At 42.7% G+C, this 21761-nt stretch overlaps 1 protein-coding gene across 10 annotated transcripts in view; it reads right to left on the bottom strand.

The window, feature by feature from the left end:
* KCNAB2 (potassium voltage-gated channel subfamily A regulatory beta subunit 2) overlaps positions 1 to 21761 on the bottom strand; it is a 134516-nt gene that overhangs the window by 88987 nt on the left and 23768 nt on the right. Inside the window, exon 1 of one of the 10 annotated variants that reach the window (XM_072156221.1) lies at positions 19723 to 19862. The exons of 8 other annotated variants lie outside the window; for them this stretch is intronic. The gene's annotated coding sequence lies outside the window, so the exon portion shown is untranslated. Of the gene's footprint in view, positions 1 to 8919; positions 9035 to 19722; positions 19863 to 21761 lie in introns of those variants that run through there. One more of the 10 variants, XM_072156224.1, reaches the window with a different exon arrangement.

The following is a 21761-nucleotide window of genomic DNA, read 5'->3' as shown; positions in this document are numbered from 1 at the left end:
CCTTCATGCATGCCCCCCTCATGGTATAATGTCCCCTCATGGTATAATGCCCCCTCATGCATGCCCCCCGTCATGCTATAATGTCCCCTCCTGCATGCCCCCCCTCATGGTATAATGTCCCCTCCTGCATGCCCCCCCTCATGGTATAATGTCCCCTCCTGCATGCCCCCCCTCATGGTATAATGTCCCTTCATGCATGCCCCCCCTCATGGTATAATGTCCCCTCATTGTATAATGTCCCCTCCTGCATGCCCCCCCCTCATGGTATAATGTCCCCTCATGCCTGCCCCCGCTCATGGTATAATGTCCCCTCATGCATGCCCCCCTCATGGTATAATGTCCCTTCATGCATGCCCCCCTCATGGTATAATGTCCCCTCATGGTATAATGCCCCCTCCTGCATGCCCCCCTCATGGTATAATGTCCCCTCATGCATGCCCCCCCTCATGGTATAATGTCCCCTCATGCATGCCCCCCCTCATGGTATAATGTCCCCTCCTGCATGCCCCTCCCTCATGGTATAATGTCCCCTCCTGCATGCCCCTCCCTCATGCTATAATGTTCCCTCCTGCATGCCCCCCCTCATGGTATAATGTCCCCTCATGCATGACCCCCTCATGGTATAATGTCCCCTCATGGTATAATGCCCCCCCTCATGGTATAATGTCCCCTCATGCATGCCCCCCTCATGGTATAATGTCCCCTCATGGTATAATGTCCCTTCCTGCATGCCCCCCCTCATGGTATAATGTCCCCTCATGCATGCCCCCCCTCATGGTATAATGTCCCCTCATGCATGCCCCCCCTCATGGTATAATGTCCCCTCATGCATGCCCCCCTCATGGTATAATGTCCCCTCATGCATGCCCCCCTCATTGTATAATGTCCCCTTCTCCATGCCCCGCCTCATGGTATAATTTCCCCTCATGCATGCCCCCTCTCATGGTATAATCCCCCTCATGGTATAATGTCCCCTCATGGTATAATGTCCCCTCATGGTATAATGTCCCCTCATGGTATAATCCCCCCTCATGCATGCCCCCCTCATGGTATAATCCCCCCTCATGCATGCCCCCCTCATGGTATAATGTCCCCTTCTCCATGCCCGCCTCATGGTATAATGTCCCCTCATCATAACCAGGGTCCCCACAATCCACTAAAATGGCCAGCAGTACTATTAAAAAAAAAATCTCATACATACCTGGGTCCAGCGTGTTCCTTCAGCAGCCACTCTTCTGCTCTCCCCACATCTGACTGACCCGTCAGCTCCGGAAGAGCAGGGAGAGAGGGCGACCTCTTGTGGCGGTAATTGACATTGCGAGGAGCCAATGTCCCCTGGCAATTGGGCCTCCTCACAGCACCCGGGTTCGTAGAGGCCAGGTAACAAATGACAGCACCGCTGCGCCATCAGTGAGCATGATGGCGCAGTGGTGCCGCAGCGGGTCCATGGGCCACATATGGCTCGCGGGCCATAGTTTGGGGGCCACTGGCTTAGAGAGTCCCCGTCCACACTCTGGAATCTTGCACTGACCATCACTGAGTGATAGGAGCTAAAACAGCAATAAAACTGAGTAAGCTTGTAAAGGAAGGGGTTAAAAATAATCTTTATTGTGTAAACATAACTAGGGGATTGAAATATGAGAATTTTCTTTAATGGGCAAACCCTTTAAACAGGACTTTAAAAAAGTTTAATATGTCTGGACAGGTCTTGTGAAATCAGAACTTTTAAATTACAATTTAGTAATAATGATAATAATTCCTTTCATTATATAGCGAACACAGATTACGCAGCGCTGCCAAGTCAGTCCCTGTCGCCAATGGGGCTCCCAATCTAATCAACCTACCAGTATGTTTTGGAGTGTGGAAAAAAACCGGAGGACCCAGAGGAAACCCACACAAACACTGAGAGAACATACAAACTCTTTGCAGATGTTGACCTGGATGGGACTTTAACCCCAGCACTTGAAGGCTGTACTGCTACCACTGAGCCACCGTGTTGCCCATTTAGTGACGTTTCCAAGCATCACAGCAAAATAATGTTAGAATTGCAATGTATGAACCAAACCCCAGACAGGGACTGCCTGGGACCTAGCCCTTTACCTGCACACATATGGATGGTAGTCCTGTGGCAGATGTGATCATGTAGGATCTGAGGCAAACACCTGCCCTTTATGTAGCATAGCCATACATTCCTGGAAACAGCCTAACACAATGACATCTTAGAAGAGGACTTAAATAAGCCAAGTGCTATTCTCAGTGTCTGCACTGTGACATGCAGAGCTCGCCTGGGATCCTCCTGCCAGCCATCTATGCAGAATTATTGATGACTTATGGCGGTAAACATACCCAGCAGGAACCCAACCAGCTGCACTGACATTTTGATTGAGAAATGGAAAAATAAACAATTCAAGTACATTTCCTGCAATATCAGACTTTTCAGTAAAGTTTACGATTCCATTGTTTTTTTTTATGTGACATTTGCATTTATTTAAAAGTTTTTAAAAGAGTATACCACCATGATTTTATATACAAGAACCTTAAGCTAACCAGTAGGCGTAGTTTTCACATATACAACTAGTGACATGTTCCCATAGAGCCCGATTACCGTATATACTGGTGTATAAGCAGAGTTTTTCAGCACAAAAAATGTGCTGACAAACGTCCCCTCGGCTTATACACGAGTCAATGTTCAGCTAAAAAGAGTAAAAAAATACTTAAAAAATAATAAACTTATATACTCGCCCTCCGGTGGTCCCGATGTGCAGCGCTGCTCCCCCGATGTCCGCGCCGCTTGTCTTCAGGCGTCCGCGCCCGTGTTCTTTCTTCTGCTGGGCGCCGCCATGTCTTTACCCCAGGCGGCGCCTAGTATGACGTCAGCAGCGGCGCGTCATACTAGGCGCCGGCCGGGAGAGAGCAATGGCGGCTCCCAGCAGAAAAAGAAGACGGGCGCGGAAGCTTGAAGACAAGCGGCGCGGACATCGGGGGAGCAGCGCTGCACATCGGGGCCACCGGAGGGTGAGTATATAAGTTTATTTTATTTTTTAATGCTGGGGGCAGGCTGTATACTACTGGGGGCAGGCTGTATACCACTGGGGCAGGCTGTATACTACTAAGGGAATGCTGTATACTACTGGGGGGCAGGCTGGGCTGGCTGTATATTATAGGGGGCTGGTTGACTATATACTGGGGGGGGGGGGGGGGGTCTGTGACCAATGCATTTCCCACCCTCGGCTTATACTCGAGTCAATAGTTTTTCCCAGTTTTTGGTGGTAAAATTAGGGGTCTCGGCTTATACTCGGGTCGGCTTATACTCGGGTCGGCTTATAGTCGAGTATATACAGTAACTAAATAACACCCTTCTTTTGGTTATTGTTTCCTCAAAGCCCAATAAAATCAACTTTGTTCCCTTACCTGGCATCAAGCTGTGAATCAAAGGGGGCGTGGCCTCCACAGCCAAGTTGAACACCTCCTCCCTTGTCTCTTCTTAGCATTCAGCATGTCAAGTGACCATGGTGATGTGATTTCTGATCCTTTATTCAGTAGCATTTGCAAAATCTACACCATGTATGTATCTGATCACATGAAATCACAGCAGCCTCCATGCACTTCTACTCCTCCCAATCCTCCATGGATGCATGCTGTGATATTATGTGATCAGATACATACATGGGGTAGATTTTGTAAATGCTACGGGGTAAAGGACCTGAGATCACATCACCCTGGTCACATGACATGATGTGCTTAATGTGACAGAACTCTCACTCCAGCAAGGCACTGTGTAGGAAATACTGTGTCAAATGTTTTACAGAGCTGTATATGTCTGTAGTTGAATATTAGCAGACAGTCCCTAATTACTGCTAGAAGCAAGACCTGTCAATCAGGACAAGGGAGGCAGGGCATTGCAGTGTACACTATATATCCAGGGCCCATTATTATCATTGGACTCACCTCAGTTAAACTGAATTTTTTTAAACATTGCAGCCATGGAAAGGAACCCTTTAACCCCTTAATGGCCGCCGTATCGGGATTCTACAGGGGTCATTAAGGGTTCTTCTTCTGACGCGACGCCTTTCTACGGCAACGCGTCAGAAGAATATTTTGGGACATCGGGTAATGAAAGTGTCGGTGTCAGGCTGTGATGTCACAGCCCAGACCGGCACTAACACCCGCGATCGGAAAAACTCTGATCCCGGGTGTTTAACCCCTTACACGCTGCGGTCAAGCATGACCGCAACGTGCAAGTGTCCCCACCGTGGATCGGACCCCCCCCCCCGGTGAAAGTGCTGAAAATCCAAAATAAAAATTGATGATTTTGTTTGTTTCCCCCTTGAAATAGTTAATAAAATCTCATGAATAAGCTATAGACCCCCAAAATGAATTATCTATACATTGTATCTCATCCCGTAAATAATAAGCCTCATATGTTCACATTAACAAATAAAAAAATTAAAATTTATAGCCTGTACATTGTGACAATACAAATCTGCTGTGAATAGCACTGCTTTGATCCTATGCCCGACTTTGCGCCCATACAGGAGTTTACCACCACATACGGGGTATCAGTACACTCGGGAGAAATTTGGCATCAAACGTTACAGAGCGTTTCATCGTTTAATTTATTATGAAACTGTCAGTTTTGGCCTAAATTAATGTATTTTCCCCAAAAATTCTAAAGTTTCTAAATCACAGGTCCATATTGTTTTAACCCATGTGAAACACTTAAAGTGTTAATGGACTTAAAGGAAACCTACCACTTGTAGTGGCAGGTTTCCGATGGCAATACCGGGCACCAGCTCAGGGTGAGCTGGTGCCGGAGCTTATTTTAGTTAGTGCTTTAAACCGCGGTATCGCGGTTTAAAACACTTTTTAAACTTTATAGCCGGCGCAGGCAGGTACGCGCTCGGCGCTTACCGTGCACGCGGCTACATAGGAAGTGAATGAGAGCCACGTGCACGGTAAGCGCCGAGCGCGTACCTGCCTGCGCCGGCTATAAAGTTTAAAAAGTGTTTTAAACCGCGATACCGCGGTTTAAAACACTAACTAAAATAAGCTCCGGCACCAGCTCACCCTGAGCTGGTGCCCGGTATTTCCATCGGAAACCTGCCACTACAAGTGGTAGGTTTCCTTTAATAGAAGTTGTTTTACATACATTGAGGGGTGAAGTTTCTGTAGTGGGGTAATTTATGGGGTTTTACTATTATTTAGGCCTTTCAAAGTCACTTGAAAGCTGAGTTGTCCCTCAAAATGTGAGTTTTGGTAATTTTCATGAAGTACAATGTGTCACGAGAAAACATTCTCAAAATCACCTGGATATGTTAAAGCGTTCCGAAGTTATAACCACTTATTGTGTGCCATGTCAGATTTGAAAAATCGAGTCTGGTCATTGAGCTGAAAACTAGTGTGGGTATGTTTTGGGTGGGTGAATTTGAATGGAAGGTTTCATTTAACCACTGTATTCCAGGAAGTAACCATTAAAAGGCATACTTTAAAGATCTACCATCAAAATCAAGCATGATAAACCAGGGACACTCACTCACTGTTATCCATGGCCTCCTCCCTTATAAAATCAACTTTTAAAAAATTATGCTTATGAGCCTTAAGGGCTCTGGGGGTATTACCAGAGCCCCTCCATGCTGTAGCTCCACAGGCTGTTGAAGGGTACATGAGCACATCGCCCTTCCAAAATTCTGAAACTTCTTTGACTGGTGTGTAACAGCCAGTAAACCTACAGCACGGAGTGGATTTGGTAACACCACCAGAGCCTTTCAGGATGATAATCATAAAATGTAAAAGTTTATTTTAGAAGGAAAGAGAGCAAAGATAACAAATATAAGAAGATTACCGCAGCCACAGTGCCTGGATGTTTAATCTGTTGGAAAAACTAAAAGTGAAGACTGAAGTGATGGGAGTGTTCCATAATAAGTTTAAAAAACACACACCTAAAAACAATTCCCATAGAAGAACACTTATTAAGCACAGATATGGAAATGCTCCGTTTACACAATCCCATCCCTGCTTCAGAGACGATGGTAGTGGCGGATCCGTCACACTACGGACGCCCACATCTCCCATCATGGTGTATAATATTACGCTGTAAACATTGCAGAGTGCTCTGCTATTTGGTCTGGCATTTTTGAACCAGGGGTTAGGCAAAGAATACTAAGACATAGTCCAGTGCCAGGGCAGGCAGCAGACAGACAGACTCCAACGTACAGGACAGGGGTTATGGATCAGGGCAGACAGAGGTGGAGACAACACATGTGCAGAGATTTATCATCAAGTTTCTGAGGTAAAACTGTTCTCGTGGCCATGGAAACCAATCAGAGCTCAGCTTTAATTTTATAAACAGCTGTGGGAAAAATGAAAGCCGAGCCCTGATTGGTTTCCATGGGCAACTAGAACAGTTCTGCTCAAAGCAACTTATGATAAATCTCCCCCATGGTGTTTAACCCTTGAGCTGAGCCCTCTCCATAGTGTTAACCCGCACAAAACATGGCTTTAAAAACATGGCGGCGCATGGCCGCCACCATCTTGCCAAGGATCTTCACTCCGAGTGACGTCATCTTGGAGCGGTCATCCTTCGCCATCACAGCTTTGGGTCTTCCGTTGACCCGAGGCGGTCTCGTTTTAACCCTTTCACATTGATAGCACATTGTAATGAATGAGGACGAAAATCTCCATACACCGCCATACAGCAGTATATGGTAGGATCAATCGGACAACCTAGGGTTAAAGTACCCTATGGAGTCTAAAAAATGGTAAAAGTAAAAATTAAAAAAGGTTTTAAAAATATTCAAATCACCCCCCCCCCTTTGCCTGGAACTGAAATATAAATAAACAGTAAAATCACAAACACATTAGGTATCGTCGCATCCGGCGATCAAAATATAATAACAGCTTTTCACTGCATTTTACCCGTAACGGAAAATAGCGGCCAAAGTCGAAAATGCCTTTTTTGCCATTTTGAATAAAATCGATGTGCCTGCACCCTTAATTATCATAGTGTATAATGCTGACTTAAATTATGTACAGGAATGGGCATTACTGAAAGTGCGATACATCCGCATTGGTGCCCTTGGCCCATATCATATACCACCCTAGCAATGCCCCTGGGTTACATGCATGCAGCTACAACACATTCCTATGCATTTTATATGGGCTAATACGCGGGTGTAGTACAGCACTGCATGTGAGCCCACGAGCCAGGATTCACATTTTGGACCGTATTCCTGCCTGTGTTTGTTGCTCACCAGTCCAGTTCTACTGTCATCGGATGTGAGAGAAGCTCAGCAAGAACACATGAACAGATCCTTCTGTTCAGGTCCGGTAGTGTTTATCTTTTTAGTATAGGGCGCATCAGAAGTCAATGGGGGAGTCTTATCAAGACCAGTTTTCAGATGTAAAAGTCTTAAAATAATCACAATTTCTGGCACACGGAATTACAATTATTTCCCTCCTAGAGCTACCTCCATGCCAATTGGGGGTGGAGGGGACTGCTGGGGTGGTCGACAGGGTCGGTGCTTCACATTAACTATAGCCCGCCAGATAAACTAGGAGCTGGAATCACCCTATATACCAGATGTGGTTTAATAATCTGCTAGAGCACAAAGCAACAGCATATGATAACCCCCCCCTAGTGTTTTCATTTGTCTCAGCACCAGCTATAAGGACTTTGACACCAGCTTTGTTTATAAAGAATGTTGGAAAAGTGAGATAGAGAAAGATCCAATTCCCACAGCAATGATGGGTTTAAAAGCAGAAATTTGCTTTTCCACAATGACACCATGAATCTAGCTGTGATAAAGCCCCAAGACAGTGGTGTCTGGAATGATTCTCCCTCTTTTCAGCTCGTTTACATTACATTTACTTTAGTGTTTATTTGTTTTTTTTGTTTTTTTTTTTTTTTAAGGTAAATGAAAATTCTTCGGTGCCATTAAACACATTTGTGAAAAATATACATAAAAGACTTAAACCAGGGACACTTACTCATAGATCCAGGCACCATGACTGTGGTCATCTTCTTATATTTCTTATCCATGACCTCTTTCCATATTAAGTAAAAAATATGTTTAAAAAAAAAATTGGGCCTGATTTATGTATGCTTAATTTTGATTATGGATTTTACTAAGCACTGAATACATTAAAAGAATAACCTAGAGACTAACGTTACCTTCTTGTTATGGCGCCCCCTTATGATTGTTTGATACTTTCTCAGTATGTCCAGAGGACATTCAATAAGAATTGATGCACCAGATATTATTACAGTAATTCAAAAGGACACTATGGGGTGCCATAAAAAATATGTAATGGCACGGTCCAGAAACAAAGCTTCTTTCTCTTATTCCCATTTTTTTTTAATTAATTGTTTATTTTAACATTAATAATTTATTACAGGAAAGCCAAAATAAATCTTAACTTGGACATAACACATCAAGTGACATTTAGTCATTTACATAATCCTAAAACTTAATTATTTCACGCACAAACATCTCTCTACATGTACATTTAAATGAATACTCTTTGTACATTTTTATTTTCATTTAAATGTACAGAATCAGATCAGTCCATGTGCTGCAACTATCATGCCATTTATCTATAAATGGATACAATGCAATGAAAAACAGAGAATATGTATATAGCTTTTGTATCTTCATGACGTTGCAGTACATAGCGTAGTACGTGATACAACTCGGTGCCGTGAAAAGATATAATAGTAAATCGTCCTCCTCCGTGCTCTAGGTTAGACTTTGGGACGTGACAATTTCTATCTGCTTAAATGCAATAGACGCCTACGATGGAATTAAAGTAATGACACGGCTGAGGATACGATGAGGCTTATGAAGCTTATGGGACCGATCTAACTGCCTGGAGTGAGAAGATTTTACACAGAAGCAGAGAGGATTTTCTTATGTCACTTACCAGACAGGAGAGAACGCCAGATTCCCTGCACAGTCTTATCTCCGCCGACCTGCAGTGTTCTCCGCAGTGAAGGTGACTACACTGATAGGATCTGATATGTGCCCTTCGCTATGGGAAGAGTGTAAATTTCAGCAGCTTTTCTTTCAGCCAATGGTCAGAAAAAGATCTTGTTGAAATCTGGAGGACAATGGCTGCTCGCAGCATGCTATTTAATCCGTAAGTGTTTTATAATGTAATCTGAGCCCGCAATCCGAGTTTAGCTTTGTCCTCAAACAACACAACAAAGGCGGGAGCTAGAAAAAGGGAAAGGGGTTATTTTTCTCGCTAATTACAAAGTGTTGATTTCCACGGACATTGTTAACTAATTTGTTGTACGAGTTACCAGACGTGGCCAAAAGGGAAGAAGATGCCGATGATGGTGCTGAGAAGTTTATCACACGCGGATGAGGGCGTATGCACAGACTGACTCAGCCATCCAGAAGAAATAAGACTATAAAAGTGCCGACATCTCTAGCAGTAGGAATCACTACCAGCGCCCTACAAAGATTGGAGGAATCTTAAAATACATTGAAGGCCAGATTTATCAAACGTGTCAAAAAAGTTATAGTATTATAGCTTATACCTCACCAGAATTATTACAGTGCCTCATGTTGGATGATAAATCTGAAAAAGTATTTGTCTACCTACACATCGTGTTTTTCCACAGGCCACAAACAACGGTTCCCGGATCCAAAGCCGATGGCCCATGTGTCATCGGTGGGTGAGCTCTATGCTGATAACAATCGGAGGACCTGCACAGAAATTTGCAGCCGTGCAGGTTGCTCACACACAAGGCCGTAGATGACACATCCAAAAACAAAGGTCTTGTACGGGAAGGCTATGCCTGTCTAGTTACTGTGCACCTGCTTTTAGTTGGTTTGCTTCACATCAGAAAAATACACCAGATTTGAGTGCATTTGACACCACTTAGAGAACAACTTTGTTACAAGGACACTTTTACCAAGGGCACGTTCCTTTGTTGCCACTCTGTCTAAACATTTCTGAAACCCTTGGCCAAAGTGGTGCACAATGTTTTACATGCAAATCATTACAGAATTATGTAGTAAATATATTGATAAACAAGTAAGTCAAAATGCATATGACAGAATGTAGCACTATCACTATCAAGCTGTGACTATCGCTAGATGCCTACACTGACTCGATCCAATTAACTCAACAAGAGATACACAAAAATGAACACAGAAGCAACCCATGAGGAAAAGAACCAGGACCATTTCTAAAAGACAGACCCCATGCTGTTTTTGTATAGAACTGGACTCATCTGAACATGACATTGTGCAGTCTGTTTAGATAGGCCTGTAAGTTGTCCGATCTCACAGACTAGAGCTAACACACTACGCGAATCCTTGCATCATACAGAAATAAGAGTGCAAGTACTTCTCATCTGCTGGAACTGGAGTTCCAGTACTGGAGCTAATGTTTGGCTGGCATACGGGAAGTCCTAACATCATATTTCTGTATAATGCAAGGACCTGAATTTCTGCTTTTGGCTTATAGAACTTCAGCAATAATCAATAACATGAAATCCTATGCTGCAGATTTTTATTGCGACTTCTCTCTTTGCCCTGAAAAAAAAACTGCAAAATTAGCATCTTGTCTTGAAGGATGACTGGAAACAATTACACCATTACTGAGCTTGCATCTGCTGCATAATCCCAGTAAAACCTCCCAGGACAAACACATTGAGGCTTATTTACTAAGGGTCCGCGGATTGCACTTTCGTCGGATTTTCCGGAATTGCGTCGCCATGACAGGTATTTAACTGGGGATTGTGTTGCACGCAATTAGATTTTGGCACAGCGGTGCTGGCTTTCATGCGACAGAAATCAGGGGCCGTGCGGTCGGTCCGACTGATTTGGACTGAGCGCGGGATTTAACTTTCAAACACTATGTGTCAAGAACCTACATACACCGGGAAGAAGGTGGTGAACTCTGGCGGACCTGAGCAGGGAAGCGACACAGGCAGGATATTGGGCGCGGCAGAGTGCATTATCGTTGGACAATGCACGTGCAGGGAAATGCAAAGTAACCTGAGCATTTGATCCCGATTCAAGCGTTTGAAAAGCGACGAAATTACAGCAAACCGCTGTGAGGTGGTTTTAGGTGCAGTTTGGGTAATTTAACAAGACAAAAGACATCTGTGGAACAGGTTCAAAATAAACAAAACTGCACCTAAGGCCTCATGCACACGACCATATGGTCTTTTCTGCTCTGTATGTACGGTGGGCTAGCAAATGATGGATGGCTGACTATTGGCTGGCTGACAGAATGCACCTCACACTGGTTCTGGATATTGCACATATATACAGCAGCATACAGTGCACAGCCGTATACAGCGTGTATTTAGCCTGTATTTTATACCTTCCCATCCACTTCTATGGCCTATACCCAACCTCCCACACTCCAGGTTGTTTAGATTGTGAGCCCCATGGGGACAGGGACCAATTTGACATGATTTGTGCAGCGCTACGTAATCTTTGTGCGATATATAAAGAATTATTATTATTAAAGAATTATTATAATAAAAATATTAAATTTGTGAACGTTTACGACGGTACTTTGCGTTCGTTACATACACATTTCTAGCTAAGTCACAAACTTAGTAGAGTATGTGGGCTTTCCACATAAAATACTCCTCCAGGAATGCTGTGGGAAGAAATCGGAAGAACCCGGGAGAACATACAAGCTCCGTAAGGATATTATCCTTGGCTGGTTATGAACCCATGACCCCAGTGCTACGAGCAGGGCAGCCACATGTCTGTAGATTTCTGGAAAACAGGCAAACAAAGCTGCTGCATCCATGAGAATCCTGACACAGGAAAAGTCGATAAAGATTATCGGGACAATAATCATTCTACAGTTCCCATAAATCTACATTATGGATATATATATTAGTTATCCTTCGTTACATTATGTTCCTTAAAAATGTGGGTAGTCTGTGATACTTGGATGAGTTGTCCATCCATCATCTATCCAATATCTATCCACTTTTCCCATCTCTTAGAGCTTTCAAAACACCACATGCCTGATGTTTGACCTCAATAAATTAGGAGGTTAATCTGAAATACAGGCCTAGTGACCACAAACAATATCCTCTTACAGCAGCTGTTCTCAGGATCTGTATTAAGGGGGGCTAATATCCACGCAATAACTATTAGCTGAACAAGGCGATGACAACAACCGTCTCTATGTATCGTGTAATAGTTCTCTGGTTTGATTACATATGGTAATAAAAGTCCAACCAGTGTGACGCATTTATGCAAGCAGGAAAGGTTTAACCCTTTCCCTGCCAGGCGTTTCTGGAAATTCAGTCGCGTCATTGGCCAGAGCAATATTTGCAATTTTGATATATAAAAAAAAACAAAACATAATTGCAGTATAAAGAATTATACTAAACCCCCAAAAAACATATACCTTATATACTCGAGTATAAGCCTAGTTTTTCAGCACAAAAAATGTGCTGAAAAACCCAAACTCGGCTTATACTCGAGTCAAAAAAATAAATAAATCAAAACTCACCTTTCTGGCGGCACCCGTAGATCTTCTGTGCGATCCATCTGGTATTGTGCTGCATGACGGGGAGGAGGGGGCTATATACACAGGGGCAGGGGCTGGCTGGCTACATACACAGGGGCAGGGGCTGGCTGGCTACATACACAGGGGCAGGGGCTGGCTGGCTACATACTCTGGGGCAGGGGCTGGCTGGCTACATACTCTGGGGCAGGGGCTGGCTGGCTACATACTCTGGGGCAGGGGCAGGCTGGCTACATACTCTGGGGCAGGGGCAGGCTGGCTACATACTCTGGGGCAGGGGCAGGCTGGCTACATACTCTGGGGCAGGCTGGCTACATACTCTGGGGCAGGGGCTGGCTGGCTACATACTCTGGGGCAGGGGCTGGCTGGCTACATACTCTGGGGCAGGGGCTGGCTGGCTACATACTCTGGGGCAGGGGCTGGCTGGCTACATACTCTGGGGCAGGGGCTGGCTGGCTACATACTCTGGGGCAGGGGCTGGCTGGCTACATACTCTGGGGCAGGGGCTGGCTGGCTACATACTCTGGGGCAGGGGCTGGCTGGCTACATACTCTGGGGCAGGGGCTGGCTGGCTACATACTCTGGGGCAGGGGCTGGCTGGCTACATACTCTGGGGCAGGGGCTGGCTGGCTACATACTCTGGGGCAGGGGCTGGCTGGCTACATACACTGGGGCAGGGGCTGGCTGGCTACATACACTGGGGCAGGGGCTGGCTGGCTACATACACTGGGGCAGGGGCTGGCTGGCTACATACACTGGGGCAGGGGCTGGCTGGCTACATACACTGGGGCAGGGGCTGGCTGGCTACATACACTGGGGCAGGGGCTGGCTGGCTACATACACTGGGGCAGGGGCTGGCTGGCTACATACACTGGGGCAGGGGCTGGCTGGCTACATACACTGGGGCAGGGGCTGGCTGGCTACATACACTGGGGCAGGGGCTGGCTGGCTACATACACTGGGGCAGGGGCTGGCTGGCTACATACACTGGGGCAGGGGCTGGCTGGCTACATACACTGGGGCAGGGGCTGGCTGGCTACATACACTGGGGCAGGGGCTGGCTGGCTACATACACTGGGGCAGGGGCTGGCTGGCTACATACACTGGGGCAGGGGCTGGCTGGCTACATACACTGGGGCAGGGGCTGGCTGGCTACATACACTGGGGCAGGGGCTGGCTGGCTACATACACTGGGGCAGGGGCTGGCTGGCTACATACACTGGGGCAGGGGCTGGCTGGCTACATACACTGGGGCAGGGGCTGGCTGGCTACATACTGGAGAGGCTGTGACCAATGCATTTCCCACCCTCGGCTTATACTCGAGTCAATAGGTTTTCCCAGTTTTTGGTGGTAAAATTAGGGGCCTCGGCTTATACTCGAGTATATATGGTATATATATTTTTTAAACTGATGCTTGCCCCATTTTCAAAATTGCATTAAAGGGGTTGGTCACATTCACATTAAATTTTCAAAGATGTGTCCACTAGATTTAAATAAAGTAATTACACCCCCAAGTACCAGGGGCGTTGCACTGGACTGCTCTGAAGTTATAAAGTATAAAACAGGCCATCACTTAGGATAAGGAACAATTCACAACTCTGTCCTTTCATCAGCTTTTTGCATTAGTTATCGTGAGCCAAAACCGTTAGTGGTAGAAGACAAATGACAGTCTCCGTACAATCTCCACGCCTAGTTATGTCTCCAATAAAATAAAGAAAATGTAAACTGGCCCTATGTTGTGCAAATTAAAGGGGTTGTCCAATTTTAGTAAATAATTGATATTATTTTTTTTAAGGCCCCACTCACACTAACGTATGCCCGCCCCCCAGAGGGTTGTGTGCATGGAGCCCAAGAGTGGTTTCCCATTGGGGTTTTTATTTCACAAGTGATTTTTCACTGAAACCGTATAGAGAGAAACCAGAGCCGTCTGATATTAACGGTTCGTGTACCTGCATGTCCATCACAAGTCCATGGACAGATTATATCCACTGGAGAAAACATAGAAGCTTTTTATAGAATGACAGCAATCCAAGATCTAAAAAACTGAGGAATTGATGCAGACAGTATATCGGAAAATTGTATCAATTTTCATTACATAAAAAAAAAAAAAAAAAAAATCTAAATATTTGTTGAAAGTGGACAACCCCTTTAAATACACAATGACTCAACATGCAGTTGGAGTATAAACATGATGCAACTCTGGATCAATACCAGATAAGTAATTTATACCTGTGTGTATACGGTGACTCCACTACAGAATAGTAAGTGCAGCTCTGCGGTATAATACAGAGTGTAACTCAGCATCAGTAAAGGACAAGTACCAGCAGAATAGGGAATTCAGTTTAAGATAAGTAACGTAATAAAAATACATAGCACCCTGTATTTTGGTCAAAATTAAATCTAGATGTAAATGGGGCTGGCACATACTATGATACCACTATAAGGTGGAAAAGGAAAGTACAAAGACAAAAGTCTGGGAAGCAAGATCTCCAATGCATAGTAAAGAAAAGGCAATAAATATACACACACGTGTGTATGTATGTGTGTACATATGTGTATGTTTATGTGTGTATGTATGTATATAGGTATGTATATGTATGTATGTATGTATATATGTATGTATATATGTATGTATGTGTATGTATGTATGTATGTGTATGTATGTATGTGTATGTATAAATATACTCTGAGGCTACAGAATAGATTTGTGTTCCTCTACTAGTAATTATTAGAACGCTACATGCATCCCCTTAGATGCTTGGCAGCAGTACAGACAGTCATAGGGCAAATCCAAAATGTACTGCCTCGAATGCTGATGCCAAAGGAGAGTTCCCAAAATCCACAGGGACTTGGTCATGGAACAGATATGCCATAATTTTCTACTTGAAGGCGGTCAGACTGCCAGAATTCCCACCCGTACTCAGTGTGAATGGGCTGCAACAATATATGGTGGCAGTTATGGACACAGCATCCCTCCAGACACCATATGTGCAGGTGATAGAAGATGTGGCTTTGTACAGGAAAAATGCCAAAGGGTCCTCCATTCCTTTGTTCTGAGGATCAGCACGGGACCTAGAGTTTGGATCCCCACCAAATATTACAAAGAGGTATATCCCAGCAGTAGATCATAAGAGAGGAACATGGAAATATCTCTCCAACATTGCATCTTGCTTTACATTGATTGTTCTATTTGAAAGTAAGTCACAACCTACAAATTAGAGACCTAGACTTTATACAAATATCCAGCTACAGCAAAACGAGGCAACTCTGACCAGTACGCTTAACCTCAAACCACCAGTGACCCATTTTTCTAGGTTATTCGCTGTAATGTCCTCTCCCTAAAGTAATCCGAAAAAGCACCATGGGGGAATTGGGAGCACTTTAACCTACTGACGCAAGGCAATCGATGGCGAGTGACTGCTTAAGAAACCCTGGGTAAGAATATTCGCCTCTTGGTTGCAGAGAGAGGGGACTGTAACGCATCAATAATTAATTAAAAGTGTTTAAATAAATAACGAATGATCTTATCCCTCATCATCTTTGGTTGACACTTGTTCCGGATTCGGAGACAGAAGATCGCAATGACCTTGATTTGTGTCAGGCCGGCAGAAAGAAGAAATTACTACACAGCAAGGCCGAGAAATGCCAAAAATATCTAATTTTTATTCCACTCAACGGGTTAAATTTAAATCAGTGTAAAAGAAGTTCTGAAAACACACACACACACACATATATATTATATATATATCTCCTGATAACCTAGTGGATAGCTTCAAGTCAAACCCATCTATATAGAAGAAAGAAATGGGGAGGCCATTATTTGGCGTAATGACCTTGATGATTGATACTAAGAAAATGTTATATAGGAAAGTATATAAGGGCAAGTTCACATCAGGATTCAGAAGCTACCTTAATGCCCTTCTGTGCAGCAACTATTATTTTTTCAAAGTCGCTACCCTTCATCACATGGTACGCCTGGTCTATACCACCAAACCAAGTATTTTCTTCATATCCATGTCCTTAATGGTGATAAAAGCTCCATTTATCTAAAGCCTGCTGCCTACAAGGGGCCTTGGCCACAATATTTTCGCCAAGCAGTGAATGTGTTACTTGATAAAAGTAATTCTGTTTGTGGTTACCACTAGGGGGAGCTCAGGAGATTAATGTATACAATTCAGTAAAAAAAACCTCACAAGGCTAATAATCAGTAAAATGGGTCTACAAACACTTTTATTGATGTGAGTTTACCAGATTCCTAATCTCTACACAAGTAAAATCAGCATCTCCATAAAAAAAAAAGTTCAAAATCTTATAAAGAATCCATTAATAACATGTAAACCAGTAGATGCTGCCCTGCTTTTAATGCACAGTGAAGCACATTTAAATACAGAAACAAAAAATGGGGATATCAGAGCTGGTGGGTTGTCACTCCAGATTGGGAAACCGTTTACCAAACTATGTTCATCATTTTTTAAGACAACTTAAGCATCCTACAAAAAAAGGTGATTTATTTTTATATGCAAACCTTACAACACGGCCAGCTAGTTTTTCCATAAGGTTTCTGTTGGTATGTGCCCAAGTAAATTGGCCCTAATAGTACCGTTAAGGTACAGATTGTGTTGGTTATATGACTGCAGCATTAGGCTATACAGGGTCTATTTGTAGCCTGTAACAATGGAGACACAAATATCTTAATAAGACTGTCATACAGAAAAAATGAAAGGCAGCCAAATCTTTACAGATATTGCAAGATTATGTTGCGTAACTAGAAGACAGACAACATTGTAGGGGCATTTATAAAAGCAATTGCACCACAATTCTGGTGGTTTTGTGCCAAAAAAAAAAACAGTCTAAAAGGCCTTGCACCAAAGTTATCAAGGTTTTTAGACCTTTTTTTTGGCAATTTCCCGACTTGTCAGAATAAGGTGGCGTGGCCTCTGGAAGATGGGTGGGACCTCACGAGAAAGGGGAATGGCTTTGTGAAATCGTCTATGTGCCCAAAGTTCTGGCGCACAGTTTAGACCAACTAAAAGTAGGTCTAAAGTAGGAACTAACGGTCTTCTACTTTACCAGAATTCATCATCACAGTGATAAATCTGGTGCAGCAAAAGACAAGTGTTTTCCAGCTAGAAACTGGCGGAACCCCCACCCCCCTTATGTGAGTACATACAACTATGACCCCAAGGCAGAAATATTAGTGGTGCTGAACTTTCTAAAAAGATGTAACACAAACTGATGGGTTACCCACATATTAACCCATTTACAAATGCCATACAGCAATATACAGGCAGTCCCCGGGTTACATACAAGATACGTTCTTTAGGTTTGCACTTAAGTCAAATTTGCATGTAAGTTGGAACTGTATTTATTTTATAACTGTAGGTAGAGAGAATTTTTTTCTATCCTTGTGACAATTGGCTTTTCAAAACTTTTTGCTGTCATTGGAACAAGAATTATGAATAAAACCTCATTACAGACACATTACAGCTGATCATTGCAGCCTGGGACTAATGGAATAGTATCCAGAGAGCTTTACCAGAGGCCACAGTGGGCAGAGAGGTCCATCTGTAACTAGTGGCCATCTCTAAGTTGGGTGTCCTTAACTCCTTACCAACGCTTGACATATCTGCATGGCACGCATTGGCTGCAGGTGATTGGAGATGGCTCGCGGGCTAAGCCCTCTCCATAGCCGATAAGTGTTTTCTGCATATTGCAGCTAACACTTACCAGTAATACCGGCTATCGGTGCTAGCAAATCTGCTGGCTGTATAAAAGAGCCGACAGCACGTTGGAGCGGCGATCCGTTGCTATGACAGCCTCCAGTCATACAAAGACCCGAGGCTGTCTCTTTTTCCACAATGTATGATTTGCACAATGTAATACATGATACGTAAAATTTCATTATACTGCCATAGGTTAGTATGGCAGTATATGGTAGGCTCAGACAACCTAGGGTTAAAGTACCCTAGGGTTTGGAAAAAATGGTTTAAAAAAAAAAAAAGTTAAAAAATGTAAATAAAACACCCTAAAAATCCAATTACCCCCTTTCTGATATAAACATTAAAAATCATAAACATTAAAAATCATAAAACATGTTAGGTATGGCCGCGTCCCAAAATGTCCGATCTATGAAAATATGATGACATTTTCCCTGTTTAACCCTGTAATGGAAAATAGTGCCAATGCCAAAAATGCCACTTTTCTGCCATTCTGAAAAATATAAAAAAATTCTATAAAAATGGCAGTATTGGTAGCACTGAAAAAAATCATCAAAAGTTGAAAAAAATAACCACACACAGCTCACACTGAAGTATGAAAAAGTTATTTGCGCCAGAACAATATGAAGAATTGTTTTTATTGTACAGGTGGTTTAGATTTTTGTAAAATGTATGAAAACATTATAAAACCTATATAAATTTGGTATGCCTGTGATCGTACCGACCCAAAGCATAAAGTGGACATGTCATTTGGGATGCTCAGTGAAAGCTGTAAAATCCAAGCCTACAAGGAAACAAATTTTCACTAATTTCCCTACATTTGGAATTTTTGTCCCGTTTCCCAGTACAAAACATGGAATATTTAATACACAAACCTGATTCTCCTCTTTGACAAGACACCAGAATTGTGTTTCTAAATGCCATGTTACAGGAGATATGACCATTTTAAGTGAACCCCCTCTAGTATGTCAGCTGAATGCAAAATGCAGAAGGTTGATCAGAAGACACTTTGCAAAAGTACATGAGCCCTCTGCCTCCGAAGCTGGAAAATGGTGATGAATTGACACTGTATAAGTGGGTAAAGGTTTATACAATTTTACTGTTTATTGATTTTTTTTATATAACATTTTTAGTTATTTGTATCCTAATTGTATATCAAAAAAGTTGTAAATAAAACTGCCCTATCATGTTAAAGTCTATCGAAGTAAAAATAGTTCTGATGTGTAAAGCGGTTCCAAAGAGATTTGTCATTTAGCTGAACAGAACTGCAAAACTTGACCTGGACATTCAGATACTAATCACCCTTGATCACAAAGGGGTTAAAGTGGTTAAAGAAGATTGTTCTATCACACCTAAGCCAACAATTTCTGTATTCACAATGTCCAATAATTAAAAGCTTCTAATACAGTACCTGGGAACAGGTAAATTAATTTAGCAATGCTCTGCAAAAAGAAAAAATGAAAGTTGGACTGCAAACCGAAAAAGCACTTACCTCCCTTTCCAGCCAGTAAAGAGAATACTGAAGGCGAAGAGATATCATCTAGAAAAAGGCAAAGATCTGCAGATTGTGCAAATATTGGCAAGTACACAGCGAGGAGAGCATTTTAAGCAGATCCCTCCCCAGTCAAATTCAGGATGGGTAATAGCTCTGTGTCTATGGCTTTTACAGCTCAGCTCAAAATCCATTTAGGAGTGGTTGGGGGGGGGGGCATAAAAATAACACGGCTCCTGCAGAAACCATGCTTAATGCTGCCCTCACATACTGAGTCTGCAAGTTTGTGTCAATATGACAGGACACAAGATTTCTCCTTGGCAGTAAAACATGGTGACAGCTAAGACAGATACAAGCGCCACAAAGGAAATGTCAATCACATGGCTTTACACCCAAATTGACAATATGTAGCTGCAAATCAAGGGTCTGATGGGGAATGGGTTATGGCAGAACTGCTGTATACAATTATGCATGCAGAAAGCAAATTGGGTTCATGTAAATTTTTCTGTGTCCACTGTGTGCAAATGTAGAATTGCCATGTAACGTCAAAGACCAGCAACCAAACGTGCCGTATGTTATTTTTTTCCCTATTAGAAAAGCTCATTATTTTTAATCTAACAGATTTTAGCCTCTGCTGTGAACATGAGTTCATAAGTAAAACTAACTGTATAATAACACTATGAAAATAAGGAAATAACTACAATAATACAAAAATACATACTCCTATGCATAAGAATATGACTACTATAACACTGCTTCCTATGTTTGAGAATATAACTACAATAATACTGCTCCTATATACAAGAATATAACTACTATAATTCTGCCCCTTATGTACAAGACTATAACTACAATAATACTGCCCCCTATGTAAAAGAATATAACTACTACGATACTGCCCCCTGTGTACAGGTATATAACTACTGTAATACTGCCCCCTGTGTACAGGTATATAACTACTGTAATATTGCTCCTGTGTACAAAAATATAACTACTATAATACTGCCCCCTATGTACAAGAATATAACTACTATGATGCTGCCCCCATATGTACAAGAATATAACTACTATGATGCTGCCCCCTGTGTACAGGTATAGAACTCCTATAATACTGCCCCCTATGTACAAGAATATAACTACTATAATACTGCCCCCTATGTACAAGAATATAACTACTATAATACTGCCCCCTATGTACAGGAATATAACTACTATAGTACTGTCCCCTATGTACAAGAATATAACTACTATAATACTGCTCCCTATGTACAAAAATATAACTACTATAATACTGCCCTCTATGTACAAGAATATAACTACCCTGTTTCCCCTAAAATAAGACATCCCCCGAAAATAAGACCTAGTACAATTTTGTTCAATCTTAGAAATATAAGGCCTCCCCTGAAAATAAGACCTAGTGGCAGCCATTGCTACATCTCCCCCCCAAGCCGTATATTAGTATTAGTAGATCTTTTAGATGCTGCAATAGGTTGTGACATGGGTGAAGAATTGCGGAATAAAATCACTGACTGTTGCAGGACCAATAAGATACAAGCAACTACTGGACATGAAGTGGTCATTTAAGGAAAGTGCTATTGCTAAATATGAGAGGTTAGGGCCAAATATTCCAATAATTCAGTGTTTGGAGAGCTATGAGGATGTTTTAGAAGATGATTTTTTGTTCACCAATAAATGTAAATTCTTCTTCATGGACAAATAAGACATCCCCTGAAAATAAGACCTAGTGCCTCTTAAGGAGCAAAAATTAATATAAGACACTGTCATATTTTCGGGGAAACAGGGTTTTATAATACTGCTCCTATGTAAAAGAATAAAAATATTTTAATTATGCTTAGGTGTTAAAGAATACAACACAACTGTGGAGCTGAACTGAAAGATGTACAGACCCCTTGGCCCTAGGTGCCACACCTTTGACTCTTGTTGTAGCAATATTTATCAGGTCCTCTTGTTTTATATACTTTGCCTAGTGGATGTTGTAGCTATATTTATCAGGTCCTCTTGTTTTATATACCGTACTT

This window comes from Engystomops pustulosus, chromosome 6, assembly GCF_040894005.1.
Source record: "Engystomops pustulosus chromosome 6, aEngPut4.maternal, whole genome shotgun sequence".
NCBI lineage: Eukaryota > Metazoa > Chordata > Amphibia > Anura > Leptodactylidae > Engystomops > Engystomops pustulosus.
Note: the sequence above shows the minus strand (reverse complement) of the source record. Positions and strands in the feature narration are given on the sequence as shown.